The sequence below is a fragment of the Callorhinus ursinus genome, unplaced genomic scaffold, assembly GCF_003265705.2.
Source record: "Callorhinus ursinus isolate GAN/ISIS: 27379988/994484 unplaced genomic scaffold, GSC_fseal_2.0 scaffold5, whole genome shotgun sequence".
Taxonomy (NCBI): domain Eukaryota; kingdom Metazoa; phylum Chordata; class Mammalia; order Carnivora; family Otariidae; genus Callorhinus; species Callorhinus ursinus.
In genome coordinates, this window is record NW_027397067.1 from 15,136,978 (window position 1) to 15,159,643 (window position 22,666).

The 22,666-nt window shown below is 37.5% G+C and overlaps 2 long non-coding RNA genes across 3 annotated transcripts in view; one reads left to right on the top strand and one right to left on the bottom strand.

Annotated features, from left to right (window-relative positions):
* The first annotated feature begins 11,876 nt into the window (after window positions 1-11,876).
* LOC112823104 (uncharacterized) overlaps window positions 11,877-22,666 on the top strand; it is a 62,779-nt gene continuing 51,989 nt past the window's right edge. For both annotated transcript variants that reach the window (XR_012378123.1, XR_003207935.2), the window contains exon 1: window positions 11,877-11,941. This is a non-coding gene — a long non-coding RNA (uncharacterized lncRNA). The remainder of the gene's footprint in view (window positions 11,942-22,666) is intronic.
* On the bottom strand, window positions 20,814-21,762 carry LOC141372723 (uncharacterized). Its single transcript, XR_012378122.1, has 3 exons — window positions 21,567-21,762; window positions 21,232-21,357; window positions 20,814-21,133 (listed from the first exon to the last, which is right to left on the bottom strand). It is a non-coding gene; the product is annotated as an uncharacterized lncRNA (long non-coding RNA).

Sequence of the window (22,666 nt, forward strand, 5' to 3'; positions counted from 1 at the left end):
TGATCTATGCACTAGCCTGATCATATTTGATCATATTCTGTTTTTTTATTTTGTTCTGTTTTTGTTTGTTTTTACCTTTTTCTTTTTACTTTTTTTCCCCCTCCCTTTCCCTTTCTTGTCCCCTGGTTTCAGGTCTTTTCTGATTTGTATACAGTATATTTCCTGGGGACGTTGTTAACCTGTTAGCATTCTGTTCTCTCATTCCTCTATTCTCCTCTGGACAAAATGACAAGATGAAAAAAATCACCTCAGCAAAAAGAACAAGAGGTAGTACCGTCTGCCAGGGACCTACTCAATACGGACATTAGTACGATGTCAGACCTAGAGTTCAGAATCATGACTTTAAAGATACTAGCTGGGCTTGAAAAAAGTGTGGAAGTCATTAGAGAAACGCTTTCTGGAGAAATAAAAGAACTAAAATCTAACCAAGCCAAAATCAAAAAAGCTATTAATGAGGTGCAATCAAAAATGGGGGCACTAACTGCTAGGATAAATGAGGCAGAAGAATCAGTGATATAGAAGACCAAATGATGGAAAATAAAGAGGCTGAGAAAAAGAGAGAGAAACAACTACAGGATCACGAGGGCAGAATTCGAGAGATAAGCGATACGATAAAACGAAACATCATTAGAATAATTGCGATCCCAGAAGAAGAAGAAAGAGAGAGAGGGGCAGAAGGTATATTGGAGCAAATAATATCAGAGAACTTCCCTAATGTGGGGAAGGAAACAGGCATCAAAATCCAGGAGGCCCAGAAAACCCCCCTCAAAATCAATAAAAATAGGTCAACACCCCCGACATCTAATAGTAAAACTTACGAGTCTCAGAGACAAAGAGAAAATCCTGAAAGCAGCTCGGGAGAAGAGCTATGTAACCTACAATGGTAGAAACATTAGATTGGCAACAGACCTATCCACAGAGGCCTGGCAGGCCAGAAAGGACTGGCAGGATATCTTCAGAGCACTAAACGAGAAAAATATGCAGCCAAGAATACTATATCCAGCTAGACTGTCATTGAAAATAGAAGGAGAGATAAAAAGCTTCCAGGACAAACAAAAACTAAAGGAATTTGCAACCACAAAACCAGCCCTCCAAGGAATATTGAAAGGGGTCCTCTAGGCAAAGAGAGAGCCTAAAAGCAGCATATATCAGAAAGGAACACAGACAACATACAGTAACAGTCACCTTACAGGCAATACAATGGCACTAAATTCATACCTTTCAATAGTTACCCTGAATGTAAATGGGCTAAATGCCCCAATCAAAAGACACAGGTTATCAGATTGGATTAAAAAACAAGACCCATCCATATGCTGTCTGCAAGAGACTCATTTTAGACCCAAAGACACCCCCAGATTGAAAGTGAGGGGGTGGAAAACCATTTACCATGCTAATGGACACCAAAAGAAAGCTGGGGTGGCAATCCTTATATCAGACAAATTAGATTTTAAACCAAATACTGTAATAAGAGATGAGGAAGGACACTACAACCTACTTAAAAGGTCTATCCAACGAGAAGATCTAACAATTGTAAATATCTATGCCCCGAACATGGGAGCAGCCAGTTATATAAGGCAATTAATAACAAAAGCAAAGAAACACATTGACAGCAATACAATAATAGTGGGGGACTTTAACACCCCTCTGACTGAAATGGACAGATCATCTAAGCAAAAGATCAACAAGGAAATAAAGACTTTAAATGACACACTGGACCAAATGGACTTCACAGACATATTCAGAACATTCCATCCCAAAGCAACAGAATACACGTACTTCTCTAGCGCCCATGGAACATTCTCCAGAATTGATCACATCCTAGGTCACACGTCAGGCCTCAACAGGTACCAAAAGATTGGGATTATTCCCTGTATATTTTCAGACCACAATGCTTTGAAACTAGAACTCAATCACAAGAGGAAAGTTGGAAAGAACTCAAATACATGGAGGCTAAAGAGCATCCTACTAAGGAATGAATGGGTCAAGCAGGAAATTAAAGATTTAAAAAAATTCATGGAAACCAATGAAAATGAAAACACAACTGTTCAAAATCTTTGGGATACAGCAAAGGCAGTCCTGAGAGGAAAGTATATAGCAATACAAGCCTTTGTCAAGAAACAAGAAAGGTCTCAAATATACAACCTGACCCTACACCTAAAGGAGCTGGAGAAAGAACAGCAAATAAAGCCTAAACCCAGCAGGAGAAGAGAAATCATAAAGATCAGAGCAGAAATCAATGAACTAGAAACCAAAAGAACAGTAGAACAGATCAACGAAACTAGGAGCTGGTTCTTTGAAAGAATTAACAAGATTGATAAACCCCTGACTAGACTTATCAAAAAGAAAAGAGAAATGACCCAAATCAACAAAATCATGAATGAAAGAGGAGAGATCACAACTAACAGCAAAGAAATACAAACAATTATAAGAACATATTATGAGCAACTCTATGCCAGCAAATTAGATAACCTGGAAGAAATGGGTGCATTCCTAGAGATGTATCAACTACCAAAATTGAACCAGGAAGAAATAGAAAACCTGAACAGACCTATAGCCACTAAGGAAATTGAAGCAGTCATCAAAAATCTCCCAACAAACAAAAGCCCAGGCCAGATGGCTTCCCAGGGGAATTCTATCAGACATTTAAAGAAGAATTAATAAGTATTCTCCTGAAACTGTTCCAAAAAATAGAAATGGAAGGAAAACTTCCAAACTCATTTTATGAGGCCAGCATTACCTTGATCCCAAAACCAGACAAAGACCCCATCAAAAAGGAGAATTACAGACCAATATCCTTGATGAACATGGATGCAAAAATTGTCACCAAAATGCTAGCCAATAGGGTCCAACAGTACATTAAAAGGATTATTCACCATGACCAAGTGGGATTTATCCCTGGGCTGCAAGGCTGGTTCAACATCCGCAAATCAATCAACGTGATACAATACATTAACAAAAGAAAGAACAAGAATCATATGATCCTCTCAATAGATGCAGAAAAAGCATTTGACAAAGTACAGCATCCTTTCTTGATCAAAACTCCTCAGAGTATAGGGATAGAGGGTACATACCTCAATATCATAAAAGCCATCTATGAAAAACCTACAGCCAATATCATTCTCAATGGGGAAAAGCTGAGAGCTTTTCCCCTAAGGTCAGGAGTGCAGCAGGGATGTCCACTCTCACCACTGCTATTCAACATAGTATTAGAAGTCCTAGCCACAGCAATCAGACAACAAAAAGAAGTCAAAGGCATCCAGATCGGCAAAGAGGAAGTCAAACTCTCACTCTTTGCAGATGATATGATACTGTATGTGGAAAACCCAAAAGACCCCACCCCAAAACTGCTAGAACTCATATAGGAATTCAGTAAAGTGGCAGGATATAAAATCAATGCCCAGAAATCAGTGGCATTCCTATACACCAACAACAAGACAGAAGAGAGAGAAATTAAGGAGTCGATCCCATTTACAATTGCACCCAAAACCATAAGATACCTAGGAATAAATTTAACCAAAGAGGCAAAGGATCTGTACTCAGAAAACTATAAAATACTCATGAAAGAAATTGAAGAAGACACAAAGAAATGGAAAAACATTCCATGCTCATGGATTGGAAGAACATTGTGAAGATGTCAATGCTACCTAGAGCAATCTACACATTCAGTGCAATCCCCATCAAAATACCATCCACTTTTTTCAAAGAAATGGAACAAATAATCCTAAAATTTGTATGGAACCAGAAGAGACCCTGAATAAGCAGAAGAATCTTGAAAAAGAAAAGCAAAGCTGGCGGCATCACAATTCCGGACTTCCAGCTCTATTACAAAGTGTCATCATCAAGACAGTATGGTACTGGCACAAAAACAGACACATAGATCAATGGAACAGAATAGAGAGCCCAGAAATGGACCCTCAACTCTATGGTCAACTCATCTTTGACAAAGCAGGAAAGAATGTCCAATGGCAAAAAGACAGTCTCTTCAACAAATGGTGTTGGCAAAATTGGACAGCCACATGCAGAAAAATGAAACTGGACCATTTCCTTACACCACACAGAAAAATAGACTCCAAATGGTTGAAAGACCTAAACGTGAGACAGGAGTCCATCAAAATCCTAAAGGAGAACACAGGCAGCAACCTCTTCGACCTTAGCCGCAGCAACTTCTTCCTAGAAAGATCGCCAAAGGCAAGGGAAGCAAAGGCAAAAATTAACTATTGGGATTTCATCAAGATAAAAAGCTTTTGCACAGCAAAAGAAACAATCCACAAAACCAAAAGACAACCGACAGATTGAGAGAAAATATTTGGAAATGACATATCAGATAAAGGGCTAGTATCCCCTATAAAGAACTTATCAAACTCAACACCCAAAGAACAAATAATCCAATCAAGAAATGGGTGAAGACATGAACAGACATTTCTCCAAAGAAGACATCCAAATGGCCAACAGACACATGAAAAAGTGCTCAACATTGCTCGGCATCAGGGAAATCCAAATCAAAACCTCAATGAGTTACCACCTCACACCAGTCAGAATGGCTAAAATTAACAAGTCAGGAAACGACAGATGTTGGCGGGGATATGGAGAAAGGGGAACCCTCCTACACTGTTGGTGAGAATGCAAACTGGTGCCACCACTCTGGAAAACAGTATGGAGCTTCCTCAAAAAGTTGAAAATAGAGCTACCATACTATCCAGCAATTGCACTACTGGGTATTTACCACAAAGATACAAATGTAGGGATCCAAAGGGGTACATGCACCCCAATGTTTATAGCAGCAATGTCCACAATAGCCAAAGTGTAGAAAGAGCCAAGATGTCCATTGACAGATGAATGGATAAAGAAGATGTGGTACATATACACAATGGAATATTATGCAGCCATAAAAAGGAATGAGATTTTGCCTTTTGCAACGACGTGGATAGAACTGGAGGGTGTTATGCTGAGTGAAATAGTCAGAGAAAGACATGTATCATATGACCTCACTTATATGAGGAATTCTTAATCTCAGGAAACAAACTGAGGGTTGCTGGAGTGGTGGGGGGTGGGAAGGATGGGGTGGCTGGGTGATAGACATTGGAGAGGGTATGTGCTACGGTGAGCGCTGTGAATTGTACAAGACTGTTGAATCACAGATCTGTACTTCTGAAACAAATAATGCAATATATGTTAAGAAAAAAAAAAGAAGAAGATAGTAGGAGGGGAAGAATGAAGGGAAGTAAGTTGGAGGGGGAGACGAACCATGAGAGACGATGGACTCTGAAAAACAAACTGAGGGTTCTAGAGGGGAGGGGGTGGGGGGATGGGTTAGCCTGGTGATGGGTATTAAAGAGGGCACATTCTGCATGGAGCACTGGGTGTTATGCACAAACAATGAATCATGGAACTCTATATCAAAAACTAATGATGTATGGTGATTAACATAACAATAAAAAATTTAAAAAATAAATAAAACGTAAAAAAAGAAAAAAAAAAGATGCTGGACCTGAATCCCTAAGGTCACCGGTAAAGTGCAGGCATGAACCCTACAGATCATGAGATAAAAGCATTGAAGTGGTAATGATGGTCTAATGTACTAGAAAGAATCAGGATTAGATGAGCCTTTGAGAAATAAAGGGAAGAAGAATGAGTTTTTCTCATGAATTTGAGGGGGATTTGGAACCATGAATTAAATGACATAGTAGGAATGATCTTCAATTTAGCCTTTGGGGGAATTGCGTCCTTGGATTGCTGGGAAGATGTTTTGGGGGAATGAGGCCTTTGATGTGCAAGAGCCGTGGGAGGGGATCTGCATCCGTCTACCTGTATGACATTGGTGAGGCCTGGTTTGCATGACCCAGGACATGAGAGAGACTTGAGTTCCATTGGTCTTTGAGGAACACAAGGCTTTTGGCAAATTGAGTTTAATTTCATTCAACTTAATGACTTTGTCTTGTTTCCAAAGCACAATTCCATTTTCAGAGGTTAAGGATTTGTCATCATCAAGGACATATAGGCAGAGTACATTTTGAGCATTATTACAATAAAGGCATAGCTTTACAAGGTGACTCCTTTGAAGTGGCTAAAAATCATATATATGATTTGTAAAATTCAGTCATACTGCTTTAATATTTTATATCTTTTTATGCTTTATCATTTCTTTATGCATAGTATACTGTATTCTATTTATGACGGTCTGCAGTAAAAATTGGATTAATATATCATTTTAAGATTTGTTTGTCATAAAATCCTCTTTTGTCAAAAGGTACCTTTGTATAAATAGCACCTATCTTATATTAATGTAGTATTAAAAGGTATTGTAACTAAAAGGAAACCCTTTCTCAAATCCCTCTTATCATTTTAAAACAAAGCTTTAAACATAAGCCATTGACCTGCTCTTGTAAAATTTGCCTTGGGGAATCAGGGTACCTGATTCATAGAATTGACTATAATAGCTTCTCCAGTGCCATTGTATCCTGTCAGGCAAATTCTTCTTCAGGGACTTCTCCGAATGCACATGACAGATTCAATTGTTTAAATACGTGCTTAGCGAATTTCTCAGAAGCCTTTGTTGGATCGAGATTGTGTGTACCGTGACATTAAATCCTGTGTAATATGTTATCAATCTCCTACAAGAGTTTATCATGAAGTTACATGGTATTCGGGGTATTCTTGGTCTTCTGTGCCAGTGGGTTCCCAATTTGGGGCATTGAGTAATAATGCTTTACACAGTGCATTTGAAGATTCATCTTGTCTAAGCAAAATAACGTCTTTTGCTCTTTTTCAATTCAATTAAATATACTAACTTTCTTATTCTTTAACAAAAAGTCTTAAAGTGTTGGTTCAGCTGCTCAGTGATGCCATCAAAGACCTGATGTTTTTCTCTTCTTTTGATCTAATATTATTACCTGTTGGCATAGCTCTAAGCATCACAATCTGGTATAAATATTCCAAGCAGTAAAGAAGGGACAGAGGTATAATGTTTTGTCCTTATGAAGCTTTGCAATTTTATTCAGGAATGGAAATCTCCCACCATCCCACCCTGCCATTTCTTTGCCCTGACTTTCTCTTAGACCTCATTGGTCAGAATAGGGACAAACGCCTCCCCCTAGGCCATTGGCTGGTATAAACCAATCCTAGAGCAGAGGAGGGACCAAAATCCAGGGCTCTACTAGCAGGTAACACATGGGAAAGGTGATGATATTTGTTGGATAGGCAATAGACAATGTGCAATGTGCAACTGACATAGGTATGTGAGGAGTTGGTCAAGGCAAAACTAGGCTGAGGTAAGATTTGTTGTTAAGGACTATAGGTATGCACATTGTAGAGGGATAATTTATTTTTTTCTTTTTTTTAAGATTTTATTTATTTATTTGACAGAGAGAGACAAAGCGAGAGAAGGAACACAAGCAGGGGGAGTGGGAGAGGGAGAAGCAGGCTTCCCACTGAGCAGGGAGCCTGATGCGGGGCTGGATCCCAGGACCCTGAGATCATTACCTGACCCGAAGGCAGACGCTTAATGACTGAGCCACGCAGGTGCCCCGTAGAGAGATAATTTAGAGAAAGTGAGTAGAATTAGGGAAAGCGTGGGTTTATAAGGGCAAAATAATAAGGATCTCTATTAGGCTGTAGTGGTCAGAATCAAGGAAAAGGAAGTAATCCAATCTTTTGAAGGAAGAAATGATAGCACCTCATGAGGAAATCAATACAAAAATTAAGAAAAGGTGCCAAAAGAGTAAAAGATGTCCCAAAGTTCTTATCCAGGGGTCTAGAAGACAAGTGCTGTCACTAATAGCCTGTGGTGGTTGAGATAGGGAGCGATTTGGGGGAAAGAAATGAATCCAGGCTTAACGCTCAATTCAACACAACCTCATTTATTGAGGACTTACCATGGTGAAAGCAGTGTGTCAGACAGATTTTCAGGATATGAGAAAAAGGGTGAATATCTATGATTTTCCCATTGGAGAAGAGATCGATCAATCAATGCATGATGTTTAAGAAAATTTTTAGCACCTGATCGTGTACTAAGGTGGGCAGGCTTTAGGTGGGGGTAATCTGTGGCTATGTGGTCTCTTCATATAGTGAGATTTTAGAGGATCTGCAAAGGACTTTAGAGAAAAACAAAACAAAAATTTCTATTATTAAGGACATGTTCTTTGGTGATATGCGTCCTTTTATGTCTATTTTAGAATGAAAATACTATGTAGAGGGGAGACTATGGGAATCTGAAATAACCAACAACTTGGTGTAATGGGGAGTTAGGGAAGGAGAAGAAAAATTGGGAAGAGTCCGAACAGGAGGTTATGAGGATTTTCCATCCATGCTGAGGGCAGCCCCATATTCAGGCCCATTATGCCCCCTGCTATCCCATTTATGTGCTTCAGCTGTCTAAATTCAGCAAATTCACCAAATAATTTCCAGCTTTCCACTATATGATAGTGATCCAGCTCAGGGAGAAAGGAGGTGCTTGGACAATTTAATGGAAAAGAAGTCTTGATGAGAACAGGTATTTTTAAAGACAGAAAAACAAAAACAAAAACAAAAAAACCCTGACATTGTAATCAGATTTAGCTAAATGAGACTGGAACCTCAGGAGAAAACCAAAGACCAGCCTGGGATAAAAACAGAAATAGCATTTTTTTTTTTTATTGGTGTGATAAATTTAGTAAACAAACTCTCTTCATTATTGTGAGGCATATCTACACTAAAAGAAATCTGTTTTGATTTTAGACATTTTTTAGAAGGTTATTTTAATTTAATTAATGAGAAATCATAGGTTAATTGCCTCCAGCTTTAATGTGAGGTTATTATGCATGCAGGCATATTTTATTTATATCTCGACTGTTTGATGTACACAATCAATTCAAAAAGGGATAATGAAGAGGTGTTCTGTCCTGTGTGGAATAATAATTAGGGACTCTAGTACAGAATATTTTTTATTAATTGTGCAGCTCAGTAAACATGTTTGACATAATACTGAGAAATACATTTGTCAAATTTCACTAATATTTTTCTTTGCTCTAACCTTTTGCTTTTTCTAGCTTTTTTTTTTTCAGGATCTTTCTCATACTGACCCCATTTTCCTAAGCTAGGAGCCCCGCCAAAAGCCCTAACAGTTTGATTTAGAGTTAGGACCACCTGCTAAGTTAGTTGCATTTTGAAATTCAGGAAATCATATTGGACATCTGACTGCTGTTTCAACAAGGTTCATCGAAGTTGTTAGGGAAATGGAAATTGGATTTTTTTTCATAGATAAGTAGACTACCTCAGTCTATAATGCAGAATAAATAACATTAGTGAAATCTGTATGGTCTTTTGATTATTGTGTAATTTGCTAGGCAATTTACATATGATCCCTCGTTCCTTAGACAATGTATTTTCTTTACTAAGGATTTGGAGGTGTTATCACAGGTCCATTCCCTGCCGCCCCCCGCCCCATGAAACACAACCATGGATGGCTCTTTGTCCAAAGTACAAACTATGTTTTCAGAATTGTTAATGAAGCTACTTTATAACTCTTCTGCCATGCTTGGGGCATCAGCCAATTTAACAGAACATTTCCCTCAGTTTTAGGAAGTGATTTAAACTCTTGAATGTTCTCTCAACCTTCTGGTGCACATTTATTGATAAATTTGTATTTGTACCTTTTTTTGTGGCCAATAAGCCTGTCTAAAAGTTTTTAGAAGGGTTTTTCTTAAAAATCTGTATAGCCAGAAGCAATTTTCAAGGGCTTGGGATATGTAGCCAAAAATGTGCATGTCTTGGCTCCTCTTGCTGCTTTGGCACTTGCCTCTTCTGACAACCATTTTTTACTTTTTTCCCAACCCCCAGCTCCATCACCACACTCGAGTCTTTTCCTGTAGCTGATTTTTCTACATTTTTCCTCTCCAAGCTTTCCATAAGGACATCTCAGCAGGTGTAGTATGTCTTGGTTCAGCCAATTGCTTCTAGTTGCCTCACGATGCAGAACTTTTGCTGAGCCACCAACGCCCAGGAATGAGTCTTTGGCCTCTAGTAAGTCATACATGTGAGATTTATAGAGAACCATATTGTTCTGAAAATCAGATGTGAATTTTACAGCCCTGCCTCCTAATGTCCAGCTCAAATAGATCCGAGGTGAAAGTGACTATAGTAATAACATTCAAATGTTGTCACCATCTGGTGCCTGTTTGGTGGCCTATGTTATATGAGCAGGTGGTCCTGTGTATCTTTGAGTGGCCAGCTGTCCACGTCACAAAAGCCACTGTCACATTTAGTGTTAATTGGCATCTTGGTTGTCATGATCTGTGGAGAGGCCAAAGCTTGAACAGACCTCAGTATATTATTCCTCTTTGTCTTAAGAGCTTTGGGTCAAGGCTGACAAGCATGTCTCTCTGTCCTCTTTTCCTTATTTCTTATATGAATGTCCAAAAGGGTTCTAGAATAAGGCATCATCATTCAATTTACTGAACACCAAATACACATATTGTTATGTTAGTTATTCTTAGCTGAGGTAAGAGATCCACCAAGGAATCTTCAAAGAAACTTCTTGGAATTTAGAAAAGGTCAGTTATCTGTTTTGGCTGCCCTGGAGATGATTTGTCTACCTCCTACTTTAAATATTAGGATTTTGGAAATAAACGTAGTCTTTCCTTTAGAAGTTAAATTTGGGGGTGGGGGAGCAAGTCTATAGATAGTGGCTATAGGTAGTGTCTACCAGAAGAACCAGATGGAAAGGAGTCTCATGCTCTACAATGAATCATATACAATTACTGTTATTTTGACCTAGACAACTGGCAGTTTCCTATGGCTTAACTTAATACTTCTGCTTTACGGTTTTCAGGTTTTAAGGAAATACCTCTTAAGTGAAATATTCCTGTATCATAAATTCTTGGCCACAGGATTAGTGTTTAAAATAAACTTGCCCAGATTGAGTTGAGTGATGTTTTCTCCATTGCAGTAAGGTTGGTCATAAGATAGTATTAACACATCTTCCAAAATGATAATGCCTTCGGAGTTCAAGTTACTTGCAAAGAATAAAGAATTTTACTTGCATGAATTTTAGTTAGAATGGTAAGCTCTATTCAAAGTCAAACACACGCAAATGTTGACATTTAGAGTCAACTTTCAAAAGCAAGCATTAATCTTTTTATCTTATTCCCATCACACAGAGAGAAAGAAAACATACCCAAGAAGTTAAATAATGTTCCAGATGCAGCAGAAAATTTTCTGTTTCGTAGTCAACAATTTGGCTTGAAATGTTTGCATCAAAATAACCCATAGGTAACTGTATAATCCTATCTCTGTTCACTAAGACTTCCATGGATGCTCCAATCTTTGTTTCTCTTTTCTTCAGATGTCTCTAAATATCACTCAATTCTTTGTGCTGCACAATGTAGCCCTTGATTAACTGTTTTGAATATTTTTTGTTTCATATTTACATTTCTTATGTCTCTATCTATATTACCAGATACTTGGGAGTGAGGTATTGGTATTTTAATTATTCTGATTCCTTCAAGAATCTAGCACTGGGCCAGGTTAGTAGGAGGAAACTATAAATACTAAGCATTTATTAAATATTCATTGAGCAAAAGTACAAGACAGGAAAGTGAGCTCGATAAACAAATTAAACTTCCTAGGTCAGATTTTAAAAATGGAGATGAATAAAATAAGCCATTTGCACATTAAATGTCTTCAAGATATTGATCTCTGTATCAAAGGTTAGAATTTGGTCTAAATTGAACCTTCATAAGAAAAGTAAAATTTAGATTCTCCCTTCTTTATGCATTCCACTAAGAATTTCATAGTTCTGAATCAGCACTAACTGCATTAACAAATTATGTATGCTGAATTAGTCACATTACTCAAGTCCTATTCTTTTTCCTCTGCAGAATATTTGTCACACAGATATTTAAGTGGAATCGGAGCTGTACATAACCATGACACAATACTTTGTCAAAAAGAGAAAAAAGTTAATCAGGTTGGTGAGTAATCACAGACCTCCTTCCCTACCCTGTCTTACAGGCTCACAAGAAGTAGACTCTAAAAGAATAGGTCATTATTAAGGAAACAGAATCAGAGCATCTCAGTAAAATATAGTAAAATCTTAGTCATTAGTCTATGTACGATATTTTAACTCCTTTGACAATTAAGCATTCTTTGTTATAAAAAAAGGTTCTATTTAGTGTCTGTCAAATAGTTCTTGAAAGAAAAATAAAGTACAATATTTCAGTATGAAACAGAATGAATCATAACTGGCATGAATTAAAAAACTAAATTAAAGTCAACTTCCAAATTGCCTTATTTGATTCATCAGCTTAGGGAACTTCTTGAAAAGGCAGATTGCTACTCTGGAGGCATGCAAAAGAGGAGTGTAGAATACTGTATTTTGACTTTTGCTATTAGTCCCCTTCCCTTTCTTTGAGGGAAACCTCAAGTTTCCCTTGTTGAGCTGAAGAGTGTCTCTTTATGGTTGCTGCAGGGATGTGTTGGCCAAGAGCTTCCCTTCATGTCAAATGACTGCGCAGGGATGCAACCCAGGACAGCAAAGAAGGGAAGATTAGGAAGATAATTGTGTTAGCAAGCCTGGACTGCCATACAAATGGCAGCAGAAAATGGAATGCTCTGGGAAGAAAGAGACACTGGAAAAATATGGCTTGATATTACAGAGGAAAAATGAATATATTAGGGAAAAATCTTGAGTTCTTAAAATTATGAAAAAGTTAAATAATGGAAAGAAAATAAGAAACCAGTTAGGACCTCTAGGAAAAGTAAAAAGCTGTATAAGAAAAAAGAATCATATCATACTATTTGGGTAGGATGAAAAATAGTTTTGTGGTCATAATTACATAGTCACTGCCTTAGATTTTCAACATGTAGGATAAGCCTTTTAGGATAAAATATGGCTTATGTGTTTGTGATTAAAAACAGAATGTAAATGTTATCACCTTGGCAGATGACAGTGTTTGAAAGGGAAAAAGTGGAGAGAGAACTAAAAGGAAGGAAAAGGGCAGGAATGTTCTCATAATACAGAGTGCTGAGTCAAGAGACACCTATTAGTTGATAGGATAAGAAATAAAGAAGAAACATTATTTACAGTTATGAAAAGCCTAAAAAAAGTGATAAAACTATTTTAAGTGGACGGTAGGTGAAGATTGGGGGTGATGGTGAGCTAAATCTTTATCCATTATAGCAGAGAGTGGATGGTTAATGCATAAAATTCCTGAATTCATAAATAGTATAAACACACTACTTGTCAACATGAACATAATCATGGGGAAAATACAAAAAATGATTTTCCCTGTGGACCCCTCCTAGAGGTATAGATAGTGAATTGGGTACTATTTTTTTTTATTATGTCCTACTCCATGAAGTGATTTTAAAATCATGTTTATGCATAATTTTAATAAGTATTTTTTTAAAAAAAAGCTATCAGAAAAATGGAAAACTCTCATTCACTGATGATACAACCATTGCACATTTATTTGCTTCTGTGTGTATATTTAAACTAATCCAAGCTTGTCAGGATGAGTTTAGCACCATGTCTTTCCTGGAAAAGCTTTCTGTGTATTTAGACCTGCATAAATTCTCCTTTCTTTCCATTCAACTTCAAGAGGTCATCAGTTTTAGGAGGGGAATTAAAAAAATTATTTAATAATAAATAATGTATTTATCTGATTCAAATTCAAAGGGCACAAAAGGAAATATAATGAAGTCTGAGCACTATTGAACTGATGAACATTATGCTCCCCATCTACTCAATGTTAAAATTCTTATTCTCCCAGAGACATCCAGAATTCTTTTATGCACATAGAAACTAATACCCACACATGCATGAGTACACATAGGAATTTCTGAAAACCTGCTGGATTACAAGTTTTTGGATAGTTGGAGCTTATAATCCATTATTTTTAAAAGGAAAAAAAGAGTATGTTCCAGGCAATCAGAAACTCCCAACTTATTTCTCCAGTTGTTATATAGTAATTCACCAAAGATATCTGCACTATAAAATATCAAGAACCAAAATGTCTAACACTTAACGAACACATTAACTAGTATATTTGTGTGCAATGTGCAGTGATAACATTTATTCAAAATATGATCCATGAACTAGCAGCATCAGCATCACCTAAGAGCTTGTTAGAAATGCCCAATCTCATACCCAAACCCAAATCTAGTCAATCAGAATCTGTCTTTTGCTGAGATACCCTCTCTCAATTTGCTTTATCATTCAAACTTTTTTCTTATGTATGAGCTTTTCCCTACCTCAGGCTCACCTATTTTCTCCTTTTCCAATTTTAGGAGCTATCTTTACTTACGGTATGGGGAAGATAATGATAACACAGAATTTGGTTGGACAACATCGGCAGAGACTCAGTTTTATCTGGAGAACACCTGAGAAATAATGGAAACTCACTCTAGTCTTGCCTGGAATCAGGCACCATGTTTATTGGTGCTTGCATGTGGATTCATTACAGCGGTTTCAATTTAGGTAGGGAATATTGGATAAACATTTTTGACAGTCATTATATGAAACTGAGAGATCAGATAGCAAGAAAAATCAGTGATCCTGCCCTTAGCTCAAAAAAAAAAAAATCAAACAGTACAATAATATACAGACTGTGCTGTACTTTCATTTGTTCCCTTAGACATCAATAAATGTCAGTACTGAAAGCAACTTCCGCGGCCTTATTGTATGGCCACCAAGCACTCCACTGAGTAGATAAGCCATAATTTAATAAAATAGACCCCTTTTGATAGACATTTGGGTTATTTTTTTAATATTTTACTATAAGAAAAATTGTCACATAAATAACTGTACATATGCCTTTTCATATGCATGAAGTTCTGTCTATAGAGAAGAGAGTGGTTAGGTCAAATGACATGACCACTTGCAATTTTGATAGCATTGCTTATTTGTCCTCCACAGATATGTAATTTACACTCTACATGAGTGAACAAGGTAGTTCTCGACACCTTGTTCAATGAGAGTGTGTTATCAAACTTTGGAATTTTTTCCATTCTGAACTGTGAAAAGACATTTCAGTGTATTTTTAATTTATGTTTTTGGTATGAAAAATAAAAATATGTTCATATGTTTCATTTATGAGCCATTTACTATTCTTGTCCTGTAAACTATTCTAATCTTTTGCTTATTTTTCTTTTGGGTTTTTGGTCTTTTTCTTAATAATTTGTTGGAATACTTTACATTAGGAAGATCAGATTTTTAAATGTCATATAAATTAACTTTTCCCCCCAATTTGTTATCCTTTGACTTTTCTTATGGTTGATCTGTCTCTATCTATCTATTTATCTATCTATCATCTATCCATCTATCTATATCATCATCTATCTATGTATGTATCATCTATCTATCTATCATCTATCTATCTATCTTTCTATCTATCAATCATCATCTATCTATGTATCTATCATCTATCTATCATCTATCTATTATCTATCATCTATCTATCTATCTATCTATCTATCTATCATCTATCATCTATCTATCTATCATCATCATCATCTATCTATGTATCTATCATCTATCTATCTATTGTCTATCGTCTATCTATCATCTATCTATCATCTATCGATCATCTATCATCTACTACCTATCATCTATCTCAACAGCTTTTATAATATGTTAAAATATTTTATATTGCTGAATCAATCTCTTCCTAGATTATAGCTGTTTCAATTCTAAGATGGTAAAAGAATTCTCACATAGTTTATTTCTTGTTCATTTGTGGTTATCTTTATTTACTTTACTTTTTAGTTTGTGATCCATTTGACTTCACCCTGTTTTAATATGGGGGGTATGGACTCAACTTACTTTTTTTCCCTCAGAGTTTCTCAGTTATCCAAATTCTATTTACTGAATGATACATTTTTACACAAAGAACTTTTCAATAATATAGTTTTCCAGAAGCCACACTCAGATATCAGTATTAATATATTATTTAGTATATTTTGGTCAGGCACCAAAAGAAAGTCCCAGGCCATATGTGAAATCATATTTGTAAATCATAACAAGGAGTCTCAGTCTGCAGGTGAAGGTGAGAGAATTTTGTTTTTCTTAATGAACATGATCCAAATGATTGGCTGGAAGCCTACACTTTATTTGGAGAAAGCAGCTGTTCTCCAGAAGAGGCTCAGTAATATATTTGCCTGGATTGGTTCCTATTGATAAGACACAATACCAGCAAATTTATATAGTCATTAGCTACCTCTCAAATGGTTCTTTGAGTTTCTATGGGTGATAGGAGTAGTACAAGTGTTTTCTGAATTAGGACCAGTTGCTGGGTAGATGGAGTAGCAGATCTGAGAATGTTCACAAGACTCACTAACATGTAGGTAGCTTCCCAATGACCTGACATGAAGCACTAATATTCATCCTTGGACACTTATTCCTCAGGCTGCGTAGCATAGTTGACTCATATTGAGGGAAAGTAAGAGTTTATGTACTTGTTTTCTAGCAGAAGTCTTAGCTGAGTATTATCAACATCAGTTAACATCATGCTAATTCTCAAGCCGAGCTGCATCTCAACATGCATGGAAAGCATTCAGAAATATTGATGCTTGGACCCCATCTTTGGTTAAACCACTCTAACTCAGGATCTCTGATTTTAAGTCCAGAGCTTCTCCTCTTCCTCTGTATCATAAGCTCCTTCAGCAGAACGGGACGGAAGAAAATGTGAGCATGAGGAAGGTGAGAAAAAAGATCATGTCATGGAACACCAACATGGTCCTAGAGATTCAGGGGTTTCCAAGAGATGGCAGAAGGGTGCTAAATGGGGCAGGGGAAGGATGCTGAAGATAAACCTCATATTTCAGCACCTTTCTCCTCTATTTAGAAGGGCGAATAGGACACTGCTACCTCGTACGTGATAGAGAAAATTGCTCCTTCAGTGGGGGACAAAAGGTGGAACAAGTATCCGACTTTTCAGAGAAAATTGCTGATGTTCTCTATACTTTGTTTTTCAAATGGTGTGCTTCCTCAAGGCCTTGACCTTTCCCCATACATAGCCCTATAAATACCGAGACGCTTTTTAATGCCTCAGCTCTGAGGACTTGTTTAGGTTTTCTGCAGGACCTGATGCCTCTCATTTTCTTGCAGAAAAATAATGAAATCTTGCTAATTCATAACTCACAGGCTAAAATATTTGCTAAGATTTTGGATGCTCTAAACAAGGACTTATCTTGGCTTTCCAGCTTATATTTATAAGGAAGTCTCTAAAACATTTTGCAAACAGTATTTGGGCCTAAGAAACAGTTTAAATAGTGTCATTCCCAGCAGGTCATTGCCTTGTCCCGAGGATATATCCCAATGTTGTGTGCCGAGTAAGCATTTATAACACACAATTGTAAGCGTTTAATGAGGCTGAAGTGCTTTTTGATTTTAAAAGATGGCTACTCATTAGATCTGTATCTCATTACAAACCCATTCAGAGAAGCAAAGGGTTGAGGTTGCAGTAGAACTTCAGGGTTAAGTCCTTCATCTGGTTGGTGCAGGGCTGTGGAAGCCGTAGGTGAGCTCTCAGCCAGGGCCCATAGACAGTGCTCCAGTCATGGGGTGACTGACTTCAAACTGGGATGTGGCGGCAGGGGTCTCTTTCCCAATCCTCTCCTGTACTGACACAACTAAGCCTCTCCAAATTCTTCCCTTTCTAGTTCCTAGTTTCCTCTGGTGTCTGAGTCAGTACCGTGGGGCCGCAGCAGCGTGTCTCCCGTCCCACAGTCACAGTGTCTATATAGTGGGGGGCTTTTCCTTCTTGTTCCCCATTACAGGTCCCATATCCTTCGTCCACCATAAAAACTGAGGAACCTTAACAGTCTCCTGAAATGCTGGAAATAGATGTGTCACAGTAGCTGGGACTGGTCAAAACTGCATGGATCTGGCATTTTTTTTTTTTTTTTTTTTTTTTTTTTTACTTTGCTCTAAGGCTTTTGCCATTTATGGAGCTGAGAGGATGCCGCCGCTTACAGACTGGTGTGTTAAATAATGGAGTAATAAACAGGAGAGGAAAGCCATTTAGAAAAGAAAAACATAGTCACCTGTGAGATAATTTTTATAAGATTCCTGTTTAATAATTTCCTCTCCTATTCATATGATCCCTCTTGGCAATGAATATATGGATTCCCCTCCCCCCATTAGATTATGAACTATGAGAGCAAGGATTTCTTTTTTAATTTTTGTATCCCCATCACCTAACATCCAGCCCATCAGACAGAAAGTTCTCACTAATTATATGTTCAAGAATAAGTGAAAGCCTGGGCTGGCATATTTATTTTTTGAATTCTGACATCTGAATGTTGGACACTGCCATCAGCCACAAGGTCCCCCACACTCCCGGTGGCCTGGCTGAGAAAGTTAACAAAATGCCCAGCCTGGAGAAGCTACTTAATCAATTTTAAATATTCACATTTACACCATTCCTTGGGTGCATACCATAAGCAGGCCTTCGGCCCCGGGCACCTTATATACATTAGTGCCTTTAGTCAGGTGAACAACCTTAGGCAGTAGGTCTTCCTCTTCCTGTTTCACAGAGGGTAAAACTGAGACCTAAGGAATAACAACTAAAGCCATATAATTGTTACAGAGCAGAACCAGAATTCAAAGACGTGGAAAGGAGAACTCCTGCTTAGCATGATTCCTGCACCTGAGTTTTTAAGGACAACCACAGACTATTTTTTCCCCCTGAAGGCCAGGGAAAGGGGAGGGAAGGACAGACTGGAGAGCTGGGTGAGGCGCCCACAGCGCCCTCTGCTGATACCAGTCACCCCTCGCATTGGCTCTTCCTAGCTGGTAGCTGTGGCTTTCAAGATAGCACTTAGTGAGAACATTTGAGAAATCACTTGAGGGGGATAATCTATAGAATGTGATGTAATTATTGCTCGCTGAAGGGCGGCCCTGAGGAGTGACAAGGGCCCATACTGAAGCAGTTTGTGAAGAGGACTTGAACGCTGTACCAGCTGCATATCCCTGGCTTCCTCCCAAGAGCTCCTGATGGGATATTCTCCATGATTTTTAAGACCACCTGGAGTTATTAGTCCCTTGAGGACTCCCATAAGACTCATCATTATCGTTTCCTTTGCTCCCCAGGTGCCTTAACTCAGGATCTTATTTATTGTGAGATGAGAAAATCATGCACGTGCAGGTCTTGTCTTAGGTGGCCATAAAAATTCTATTACTGCTCATCCCTACATGTAAATGACACACGAAAGCTATTTCTTTTTTTTTTAATTTCTTTTTTTATTTTATTATGTTATGTTAGTCACCATACAGTACATCATTAGTTTTTGATGTAGTGTTCCATGATTCATTGTGTATAATACCTAGTGCTCCATGCAATACACTGTTGGTGGGAATGCAAGTTGGTACAGCCACTTTGGAAAACGGTGTGGAGGTTCCTCAAAAAGTTAAAAATAGAGCTACCCTATGACCCAGCAATTACACTCCTGGGTATTTACCCCAAAGACACAGATGTAGTGAAAAGAAGGGCCATATGCTCCCCAATGTTCATAGCAGCAATGTCCACAACAGCCAAACTGTGGAAAGAGCTGAGATGCTCTTCAACAGCCGAATGGATAAAGAAGAGGTGGTCCATATATACAATGGAATATTACTCAGCCATCAGAAAGGAAAGCTATTTCTTAATGGCAGTAAATCTAATGTCTGTGTAATTCAAGGACCAGAAATCTGAACCCTACTTCTTGGCTAACCAAAAATTGTTCTCATTTTGATACTTAGGACGTGGTTTGTATGCTTTGTCTTACTACAGTAAATTCTGTTAATGTTTTAAAAATCCTTAAATTGTTTTTCTTTTTAGAGTTGAGTTTTGAGGCAACTTTAAAAGTTTGTTCCTAAGGAGACAACAGTTGGGTTTCAAAAAAGAAATAAGTCTTTGAATCACTGGCATTTTTTTCCATGTATCTTTTCCAACACTGGAGTATTAGAAATATTTTTGAAAATGTTTGTGTAATAAAGGCTTATTTCTAAAAAAAATGACACTGATGGGAAAGACATGAAATTTATGTAGAGAGAATTTGAAAATAAATGTGAAAACTTTTCACCAAGGGCACACAAAATAATTGGCTGAGAATGTGGTCATTTTCAATAATATTACACTAATAATTTCTAACTTACTACACCATGTACACTTTAAATTTTTTATTAACATGAATTCATTTTAGAACAAATTGCTGCACTTAAACATTAAAGCTATTTATTTATTTATTTTTTGCCAGTTCTTCTTCCATGGAAAATATGATTCTGAATATAATGAATAAAACCAGAGGTGATTATGCTAATTTTGACAATGTCTGTGGAGTAAGTGCGTGCCATTTTCAAAGCTGCAATCCTTCTTCTTAAAGGATAGAGGGCTGGGAGAGGAAGGGGAGCGGAAGAAAACCATCTTTGCATTTCTTCTGTGTCTGAAGGCCATGTACTTTGCATGCTATGTCTTTTGCAACCTTCCTCAGAGCCATTCTTGGGCAAGTTTCCCATCTTCCCTTTGAGGGAAAACTGGAATCCAGGCACATGTTTGATGCCAAAGCCCATTTATTCTACTATCCCTCTGTGTGTTTACGGGATGCTTCTCTAAAAAAAATTTGATGGAGAAAGAGGAGTAATAAGAATTCTAAATGAAAGTAACTGTTAAGTTCAAAATAGTATAAGTAAGCCTGAATTTTACAACGGGGCTTGATAATAGTTTGCATATCTATGTTTTAATGGAAAGTTAAAAAAAACAGGTGGTATAAATATAATAATTGCCACCTAACATGAAATGTTGGCAAGCACATAAAGATGAGGGGTTAGGTCTGAGCAAAGAAGAGAAATTAGACAATACTTGAATTAGGTTTTATTTGAATTCTAAGGTCAGTGGTATTTTGGTTGAAATGCAGGGATTTTAGTCGACTTCTGCATCTCTTCTTCAATCTGATGAAAGCCATGGCAATGTCTGCCAAAAAATGCCCATTAAGACATAATCATTTTTGCATAAATGCTTTTTGAGGGGGTCACTGATTCCCTAAAGTTCATCCATGACCCCCTTCTGTCACCTTTTCTTGGGGTCCAAGGGTCAACATGGAAATCTTCTTTAAGTGTCATCTCAGATGTCATTCTCTAAAATATTGGCTGAATTTTGTTTTTTTTGGAATTTTGCAAGGCCTGCAAACATAAATCTTCCATTAATACCCTAACTATAGCTGGGTCCGTGTTTAGGGAAGTATACAATTGGGGAAGTAGGAAGATATGGCAATACTAACAGTTCATGCTTATGTAGAGCTGAAGGATGGTTTCTGTGTATTGCAGATGTTTCCTTGTTAATCATCACAACCTCACCATGTAGGAACGTTCAGAGAAGGTTAGTAAGTTGTCCATGACTTTCTAGCCTGAGAAAGGGGAAACCAGAAATCCAAAAAGTCTGGCCCTGGAGTCTATGTTCTTCATTATGATACCTTTCTAGGCTGGTTCAAAACACATGTTTTGATACACAGTTAATGAATTTACTAATTCATCTGCTATGGATGGTTGGAATTTGGCCCTTAGTGGCAGTGCCCCCCCCAAATGTTATAAATGAAGAAAATTAAAATTCAGTTACCTGAAATTTCAAAATATCTAGATGTCTTGCTGTACATGTGACTGAGCAGATTTATTAGAATTCTATGAGGTGTTGGGCTTTGAGTGCCATAGATAGTTATATACTGTGGGTGCAAAATTCCCGGGTCAACCAGCATGTGGACCAGCTGGTGTTCTCTTTAACAATCTCCATATGCTCCTCAATCCTTGAATAATAAACACTGAAATGGCAAAAATACATTTTAAAGTCACAGATAATTTTAATAGGACATTAATAATTTTTAAAGTTACGATCAGAATTATGTCCCTTAGTAAAAAAGAAATAATAATAACTCTTTGTAAATATTTCTAGACTCATGGCTCGAACCCAAAAGCAAAGCCTCCACTTCAGCCCTGGAAGATATGTGAAAGAGTTTTCAGAGCACACAACTGTATGAGCTCATCACCAAGAATTGGTCTGCAAGGTCTTTAGAAGGTCAGGCTATTTGTAAACTTCTTTTGTTTTAGCTGGCAATAGGCAAAAAGTTCTTTTTCCGTGGTTAAATGATACTTGAGAAAAGGAAACACATAGTAAATCTGGGTATATCTACTTGAAATACAAATGACTCCCTTATTTCTGCAAAAGCACAATATACCACTTATTGGGGAAAAAACTGAATTTATAAATAGGCATAGGAGCAGGTTATGGTGCATTTTCTTATTCCCCACTGGGAGTTATTACTCAAACACTGTGTTTTTACCTCTTATAATACCTGTCATCCTTCCTCATACTTTAGATGGCAGTTTATCAACCTCTGCTATATTCTTAGCTTCTTTAGGATGCTTATCACATCTTTATTTATCTTTGAACACTCTTCCTATGCCCTGCCCCTTTTCCTGAACCAATTTCTGCTCCCCTTGGAATTTTGTGCTCACAGGTGCACCGTGAATATTTATGAGATGAAATTGAATGGTCTGATACCAATTTGGGAATTTTTTGACCCATTAGTACAAATTCTTCAAAATATTCCCTTTCCCACCGAGGTAGTGAAGCTTCTAGATTACCTCTCCCTTTTTGCCTCTGAGGATGTGAAGACCAAGGCTGTACCTCCTCATAATTCCGTGTGTCTGTCCTTGATTACC